The sequence below is a fragment of the Dendrobates tinctorius genome, unplaced genomic scaffold (genome assembly GCF_039654945.1).
Source record: "Dendrobates tinctorius isolate UK_male_01 unplaced genomic scaffold, ASM3965494v1 ptg000019l, whole genome shotgun sequence".
NCBI lineage: Eukaryota > Metazoa > Chordata > Amphibia > Anura > Dendrobatidae > Dendrobates > Dendrobates tinctorius.
The window spans coordinates 66922407-66931818 of NW_027361687.1; the positions used below are offsets into that span (position 1 = coordinate 66922407).

At 45.9% G+C, this 9412-nt stretch overlaps 1 long non-coding RNA gene across 1 annotated transcript; it reads right to left on the minus strand.

Moving 5' to 3' along the window:
• Positions 1-3583: 3583 nt before the first annotated feature.
• On the minus strand, positions 3584-6677 carry LOC141083028 (uncharacterized). Its single transcript, XR_012230627.1, has 2 exons — positions 6487-6677; positions 3584-4519 (listed from the first exon to the last, which is right to left on the minus strand). It is a non-coding gene; the product is annotated as an uncharacterized lncRNA (long non-coding RNA).
• Positions 6678-9412: the final 2735 nt, after the last annotated feature.

Here is a 9412-nt window from a genome sequence, read left to right on the forward strand (position 1 = left end):
TCTTGCTCCTGAAGGTACTGGTGTGTCTTGCTTCAAACACACCAGTGCTCTCTGGATCAACAGTGACTGCTTTGTGTATTGGACTGCTGTATTGATTCTGTTTTCATGCTTGCTCCTGAAGGTACTGGTGTGTTTGTTGCAAGATATATTCTTGCTTCAAACACACCAGTGCTCTCTGGATCAACAGTGACTGCTTTGTGTATTGGAATGCTGAATTGATTCTGTTTTCACTCTTGCTCCTGAAGGTACTGGTGTGTTTGTTTCAAGATATATTCTTGCTTCAAACACACCAGATCAAAAGTGACTGCATTGTAGATTGTAATTCTGCATTGAATCTGTTTTCACTCGTGCTCCTGAAGGTACTGGTGTGTTTGTTGCAAGATATATTCTTGCTTCAAGCACACCAGTGCTCTCTGGATCAACAGTGACTGCATTGTAGATTGTAATACTGTATTGATTCTGTTTTCACTCTTGCTCCTGAAGGTACTGGTGTGTTTGTTGCAAGATATATTCTTGCAGTAAACACACCTGTGACCTCAGGATCAACAGTGACTGCATTGCGTCTTGAATTCTTTTGTGATGCCACATTGAATGTTTGCCACGTTAACTCAGGTGTGTGTGATGATACAGATGTTGCCATCAGTGCATTGTATAACGTTTTTTCTTTGTTTTTTTTACAGTGAACAAAGTCCGCACACGTTAGCGCTCAAAGAACGACAGCTTCAACACTGAGGTTCGTGCTGAGGGACAGGTTCGCAGTGGTTCAGTGGCAAGGACCAGAACAAAGTACTGCTATCATCGTGAGTTAGCTTTCCTGAGACCGGTCCTTGCCACTGGAGCGTAAATATTTTTTTTTGGTTTTTATAATTATTTTTTTTCAATAACCTGTCCTTTTCTATTCCACAGCTGATGCTTCTAGTAAGTGCATGATAGTAATGTTTTACTTTTCTTTCCACAGCACCTGGAGCGGCACCCTGCAACCTGTCCCTGGAGCAGTCCTTCATCGATCGACCTCGGACCCGTCCCAGCCATACGACAGCGAGGAAGCAGCTTGCAGGTCAGCAACACGGACAGCTGGTGACCAGGAAGCTGGTCCATCAGGTGATCCCAGGTCTCTGCCACTGGTTATGCGGGCACTACCCACCAGTGGCAGAAGGCCTCAGACAGGCCTGTCTTGCCCGAGTTCATGCAATTGAGCGAGGCCTTTCATGCCAGCCTCAAGTCGCTGTCCGACAGAGTGGAAAGCGGTTTTTCACTCATGGAACGCGGTTTTACCCACATGGAACACCGCTTCGACTCTGTCGACCAGCGCCTTGACCGGCTGGAGGCCAACCTCAACAGACCAGCGCACCATTTCTTTAGTAAAATTGAACAGGGCATAACGGAACACCTTAGTCCTGAGCAACAGCTGAATGTGTTACAGGCCTGCAACACTGCTTTCTTATAGGCTATGCAGCAGAATCAGTATGTGCAGCACTCAGTGGTGTCATTCCCACCTGTGCCACCACTGACTCGCTTCACCACAGTACCGACTTCTCCTGCATACCACAGCATGGCCACCTGCATTCCTAGCCAAGCCCGACACCACTACACCACACCAATGCCGAGCGCTGCTGGACACTCCACCCCCGCCACCACCATGGCAAGCGCTGCTCCTGTCTGGAGCACCACTACCACCACCGTTCCAACATCTTGGCGCACCACCACCACACAAACAGCTCGGGCCACCACCACCTATTCTCCTGGTCGGAGCACCGAGACAACATCTCCGTCTAGGAGCACTGCCACCACTCAGCATCAGCATGGGAGCACGCACCGCCACCACTCATCATAGGAGCACCGACACCACTTCGCCTCAATGGAGCACCACCACCACTCCTCATCATCGGAGCACCGCCACCACTTCGCCTTCTAGGAGCACCGCCACCACTCCTCATCATCGGAGTACCGCCACCACTTTACCTCATAGGAGCACCGCCACCACTCCTCATCATAGGAGCACCACCACCACTTCATCTACTAGGAGCACCACCACAACTTCTCCTACTAGGAGCACCGCTACCACTTCTCCTCGTAGGAGCACCGCCACCACTTCTCCAACAAGAAGCACCGAGAACACTTCTCCTTCTATGAGCACCGACACCACATATTCTACTTCAAGGAGCACTGCCACTGCCACGACCGATCAGCAGAGGGGTGACCCACATTCCATCTTTTCTCTTCACAGACACGGTCGACCATCTCCAGGCAGGGAAGCAATGTAAGGCGGTCATATGGTGGTGGTCGGTCCAGGCTCCTGCCCAAAAGAAGACTAAAAAACAAAAGACTTTGTTTGTCAGTCCCCCCTCTCCTTCTAATGTTTCTCAACCTGCCTCCGTTTCCATCCCTGATCTCCCTTCCCCCACTACTTTAGTCGCCCCTTCACCTAGAACCCGTTCCTCAACTTCCAGCCATTCCTCTTCTCTCCACACCCCCAAAGTATCCCACTCTTCCCCCAAACGTCCTTCAAAATAATTTTTTTTTAAAATAAATGTGCAATTCTGCTTTAAAAAAAACTGTTTCATTAATGTGTCTTTGGCCGCCTACACACACTGCGCCGTACACACACTGTGCCGTACATTAGCGCTTTTGTCACCACATAGCTCCATTACTGCCACATGTTTCTTGTGTCATTCTTGGAGATATGTGTAGTCAAAAGCACAAATCTATATGACTTGTATTTTCCACACCAGTCTCTTGAGTCAGCTAATATTACACATACTGAATAGAGGATGTTGTTGAGTGCAAGGTGTATCTATTGTTACTTTGCCAGGTATCATCAAAAGTTAATTGACTATGGTGTGTTTTTACCAACATCATTTAACTTTTTGTAATACAAGGCAAAGTGATTCTAGATATACCTTGTAATTAACCACATCCTCTATTCAGTGTGTGTTGAGAAACTGAGGAGATGACGGGGAAAATACATGCCATATGTACAATACCCTGCCCTTGTATCATAACTATCACACCTGGCCAGGTGAATACACATGAGTTTTAACCTGCAGCGTCACTTCAGTCTGCATATATTTCTATCAGACTGTAGCGATGCTGCAGTTTACCTCTTATGTGTTTTCTGCTGCATCTTGTGTGATAACCTTCTGAAGTCTGGATGCATTACTTTTGGCGTCCTCACTTCAGCATGACACCAGGCCTGGGTATTGTATTAGTTGTATAAACTTAATTATGACTACTGTCTGCATTCAAACTGAAGCCACAGTGATGATACAACAAATAATATTTATAGTCACAGCGTTAGGTGTCATAAATAGTGAGGTATGCAACTGCAGTCACAAATCACTATTGATAACATCATGCCAGGTGACACAAAGATTATTTGTATTATCTCCACAGTCACAGCAAATTGAACTCAAAGTGTAGAGATGATAAAGATCATACAACTTGTGTGTGTATGTATAGTCACCTGGTCAGGAGTACTAGTAAATTCATGATGCACAAGACACAGCATCATTAATTCACTGGTACACCGGGCCAGTTGATTATTGTATTGAAGTGTAAGAAGACAGAGTGCACTCGGTACAGGTATCAACACAGGTTTTTTATTAACATACACACAAAAGAAAACTTGGTTTACACCATTTGCTCTTGCCATTCCACCCGTCCCACATCTGAGTTGAAGTAGGCCGCAAATTGGTCTCTCGTTTGGCCAACTTCAACGGATGACCTGAGAGGGTGCTGAGTAAATTCAGGCAATGGGTTAGGAGCTGCATCATCAAGATCAAAGTTCGGGTGCTCTCTAACCATGACAAAATTATGTAGAACCACACAGGCCTTCACCAGTTCATCCACTGTTTCCTGTTTCAGAATTAATGGCTGTGCCGAGAATGCGCCATCTGGAGACAAGTATACCAAAGGCACACTCAACAGTTCTTCTGGCCCTTGTCAAGCTGTAATTAAAAATTATTTTGGTGTAGTCCAAGTCCCGGCTGGAGTAGGGCTTGAGCAGGTTTTGGCACATCTGGAATGCCTCATCCCCAACCATTACAAAGGGCTGCGGTGGACCTTTGGTGTTTTGGGAAGAGGCCGTGGCCTGGGGAAATTGAACTGGTTGCCATACAACCTCCGGCCCATGTCAGAATTCTTAAAAGCCTGGGAGTCATTCCCATGGCCAAATGCTCCAGTGTCCACTGCGATAAACATACAGTCTGCATCCGAAATGGCCATGAGTACTGTAGAAAAGTACTTTTTATAGTTATAGTACTCAGAGCCTGTTCTTTTTGGTTTGATAATACGGATGTGTTTCCCATCAACGGCACCCAAACAGTTAGGGAAATTGAAGACTGTCCAGAATCTTTCAGCAATTTAAAACCACTTTTCCACGGTGGGCAGGGGCATAAATTCGGGACAGAGAACGTCCCACAAAGCTCGGCAGGTGTCTGCAACTATAACAGACAAGGTTGATATCCCAATACTGTACTGGAAGTGCAGTGAAGAGAGGCTCTCGCCAGTAGCCAAGAATCTGTGAAACCGAGAAACAAAAAAAATTAATTTTTGTGTATATGGATTGTTTAGAACCACAAAAAATACATAACACAAGAAAAAAACAAAGGCATACAAATATATATGTAGCCTTTTCTTTACTACATGGCATAAAAATAAAATTCAGCCTTTGGTTAACTACATGGCAGAACAATAATTCTGCCAACTTTGGAATAGTCCATGTGTGAACAAAGAAAATTATGCAGGCATTGTTTTTGCAATACTACGTACCGCAATGTGACCAGGTGCCGTTCCTCGGGAGGAATCGCACGACGGAGCTGTGCGTCCTATCTCTGGATGGCATCTTGGACACGACCAAGCAAATAACTGAAGGTTTGTTGGGACATCCGTGTGTAATCAGTAAATTTCTCCGGGTTTGCCTGGAGCTCCCTGTAGAGGGTGTGGTACTCTCCACGGCTCTCCCGGAGTTCAATAATCGGATGTATCCACAAACGCCGCCGCTGCCATCTTCGCTGTCTCTCTCTCTCTCTCTCCCTTTGTTGATGGCAAGCAACTGCATAAGCCTGAGCCATCCTGATGTCCATATCCAAGTTGAAGTGAAAACTCTTCCAGCGCAGATCCATGTTGCCAAGAGAAAATCCAAGGAAATGTGAAAAATTCAGCTGAAAACTGGGTCTATTTAAAGAATTTCCATAACACAAGCCCACTGCTGCCCCATTGGTGGTGTCTGTTGCAAGACTTTTTCTAGAATTTTCCTCTTGTGATTGTGACACCATGCGCAAAAAAAATGCAATCGCATAGAAAACGCATAAAAACGCTGCGTTTTTTTGTCGTAATGCGCACGATGATGCGACGAAAAAGCGCAATGTTTACAAGCATTAGTAAGCGTTTTTTGCATGCAATTCATGTGCGCTTGAAATGCTGCGCAAAAAGGTGCAAGTATGAAACTAGCCTAAATAATGCTTTATGTCAGCAAAACTCACAGCCAGGCCAAATAGACAAAAAAGCTGTAAACTGGCAACACTTTCACCATGCACAGCTGGCACGAAGATACCGCACCAAAAACTGGGTGCCCTTTTTTTCCCCTAAAGACTGCTTTATTTCAGCAAAAGAGCAGCCAAGGAAAAAAACAGAAAAAAGCCGTAAACTGGCCAAAATTTCACCACGCACAGATAACATCTGGCACGAAGATACCGCACCAAAAAAATAGGTGGGCTTATTTTTTTTGGTTAAAAATACTGCTTGACAAAAGGGGTTCACTGACCCAGGCAGGTGTAAGATAAGGACACTTGGGGTGCCCAACCTTAGTTTAGGTATAAATATATGTTTAGAAATGCGAATAACAGGAGCGAAATGTAACAGTAGCATCCATTTTGGAATAATCCTGACATCCATTTTCTCTATAGTGTTCTGGACACAATGATTTTGTGTTGAATATCTGAAAAGACACATTTCCTTGTACACACTGACCCTCAGAAGGAACATTATGTTTAATCTTCAAGCTTCTATCTGTGGCCTTGGGGCTTCCAGCTGACCTAAATTCCTTCCATGGCAGTGCACCCACACGTAAGTGACAAATTAATATTCAGCTACGTAGAGGATTGAATTATAACCAATCAATAGTAAGATATTAATCCAACCAATAAGATGCTTACATTTTGCATCTTATCTCTTTGTTACGGCCAAAAAGATAATGTATAAATACAGTATGTATTAACCTCCTCTAATAAATGGGGAATCTTGTTACACTTTTAACTAGTATGTGGCCTCATCCCCTCCATGGACAGCATTCATCTATGACACAAGTCTGTTTCCTGCATGGCTGATCCCCACAGCTGCGGTGACATGTAACATTTCTCACATCAATTTGCTCCTTTGTGATTGAAAAGCTCATTCACATGCATTTCCCTAACCAGATCAAATGTGAACATGTGTGTATGTGGTATATGTATGGTATGTAACCATGGAACCTCAGCTTTAACTTACTGGAACAAGTAGGAAATTAATGAGGTCCATCATATCCTTCCCTTCCAGTTGCGTCAGTGTCTAGTATAGCATATTGTGGGACTGGAGGCTGTAGTGTCGTGATGTCGGCGATAAAGAATTCAGAGACATACACCGATGTGCTCGTGCTTGGCTGCCCGGCCGTGCTTTTCTTTATTCCTTACTTCCTCCTTCCTCTCCATGTCCCTCCCCCGACTACTCCTCTCCCCTACATCACTGTTACTAGGCAAAGAATGCAAACAAGGGCAACAGTCCACAAACAGCAGGAGATGTGACAACATCACACCTCTTCTTTTCTCACAACAAAAAAAAAAACTGAAACATTTGAAGAATATTGTCGTTCAAACATTAAGTCTCACTGCAGAACATAGTCTGTAAGGTGGGCAGGTGGTCTTCGATAGGTCCTAGTCGGATAGCGGTGAGACAGCCCATCACCAGATAAGCCCTGAGTATCCCCGGAGACATCCCCTGTTAGGCTTACGGCATCTCCAGTCTCTGGCAGGGAGTCGTCGCTCTCCGCTTCCTCACTAGGCGTGGTTTTTGGGACGTGGCCCCGGAGTTTTTTAAAGTGGGACACATTCCGTGTGACCTGACGACTTTGATTCCGGGCAGTAACCATGGTGCCCTTAACGTCTATAACTTGAAAGGGTTCCGGATAGTACGGTGACACAAACTTGCTAGTCGCTTTTAACCTTTGTGCCAGGACCCAATCGCCCACCTGTATTGCCGGCTGTCTGCCTCGATGGTTGCGCTTATCTGCATACCGTTTCATCTTTTCCTTTGATATGGAGTCATTGATAGAAATCGGGGTCTGGACGGAGATTGCTGGAATGCTTGGAAGTTTGACCCGTAAGGGCCTGTTGAACAGTGCCGTTGCAGGTGGTATTCCCGTTGTAGAGTGGGGTGTAGCCCTGTACTGTCTGAGGAATGCGTTCAACTCTTGCTGCAAGTCCTTGTGCTCCATGGTAGCAATCCTTAGGGTCTTGTTGAGCGATTGCATGAATCGTTCGACTTCACCGTTGGCCTGAGGCCAGCAAGGAGTTATTTTCCGGTGTGTGAAACCCAGGTAGGTTGCGAAGGACTGAAAGTCTGTGCTATTGAAAGGCGGTCCATTGTCAGATTTCACGATCTCAGGTATGCCATATGCTGAGAAGATCTTGTCTAATTTTGGTAAAACAGCCTTGGCCGAGGTTGTAGAAACATGTTCGATGACTGGAAACCTTGAAAAGTCATCCATGATCACCAGCAGATAGGAGCTATCTGGTAAACTGCAGAAATCGATGCTAACAGCTATCCATGGGCCGGCTGGCAGGGGTGTCATTTGTAATGGTGCACGTCTATGGGAAACTGTAGTGGCTTGGCACGGTATGCATGTTTCAACGAGTGCCTCTACCTTTTTGTCAAGTCCGGGAAACCACACTTTCTCCCGAAGTAGCTGCTTCGTTTTCACGACCCCTTGATGAGCTTCATGCGCCAGATCCAGTACCCTGCTCTGAAGTTTCTGAGGTATCACCAGGCGATTATCTCTTAAGAGCATATTTGAGTCTGATACTGATAGGGAATGTCTCGCGTTAAAGAAAACCTCCAGGTACCCAGCCTGATCAGGAGGGTGAAGGCGGGCCTCAGCAAGAAAACTGCTCCAGTTCTTGGACCGAACCGTCTCTATCACAAATTGAAGCTGGTGATCGGCATCCAGCGCTTGCTTAATTTCCTGTATGGTCATAGCTTTCGGTACCGAATGGGCGACGACAAAGTTGACATGCTCCTCCGCCAGAATCGTCGCGGGGATGTCGTCTGTGGTGGGCTGTGGTGCTGGGTGTCTCGAGAAATAGTCTGCGGGATTTCCAGCTCCCGCCTCGTATCTCAACTGGAGATGATAGTTCTGTAAGCGGAGCAACCAGCGTTCAAGACGCGGGGAAGGCTTTGACGAGGGCTTATTGTAAATTGGAACGAGTGGCTTGTGGTCAGTTATCAATGTGAATTGATGTCCAAAAAGGTATAAATGGAAATGAAGGCACCCCCACACAACTGCCAGGGCTTCTCTCTCAGTTTGTGAATATCGCTGCTCTGTATCCGTTAGTGTCTTGCTGGCATATGAGATTGTGGATATGTCGCCTGCGCTAGACACTTGTGTGAGAATTGCCCCTAGGCCTACTGGACTAGCATCCACCAGTAGCTGTGTGGGTTTTGACGGGTCAAAATAGGCCATGACAGTGTCGCTGGTTAGGTTGGTTTTCAATGCGTCAAAAGCTGCTTGCTGCTCAGTACCCCATGTCCACGGAGAGTCTTTCTTTGTGAGCTTTCGCAGAGGTTCTGAAACAGTGGCTAGGTCAGGTATAAATCGCCCACAGTATGTGACCAGTCCTAGGAAGCTGCGAACATCTGACACATTTTGCGGTGGGCTAGCCGATTTTATGGCAGCCACTTTCTGTGGGTCAGCTGAAACTCCTTGTTCAGAAAAGATGTATCCAAAAAAAGTTAATGATTTTTGGTTAAATTCACATTTCGACGGATTGACAGTGAGATTGCAGGCTTTGAGTCTTTGAAACACTTGTTCTAGGCGATTGTCATGTTCCTCTTGGGTTGTGCCATAAATTAGAATGTCATCACTGACGTTGAGGACTCCTGCAATGCCAGACAGAACCTGGCTGACGATATTCTGAAAAATTTCTGCGGCCGATGAGATGCCAAAGTTCAATCTCTTAAATCTGCGCAGGCCCACATGCGTGCTAAAAGTTGTAATGTACCTGGAGTCTGGATGCAATTCAAGTTGATGATAGCCTGAGTTTAGGTCAATTTTTGAAAATACCTTCGCACCATTCAGGTCTGCGAGAATGTCATCAATAGTGGGCGTGATGTGCCTTTCTCTTTGGATCGCCCGATTGGCGTGGCGCATATCCACACATAG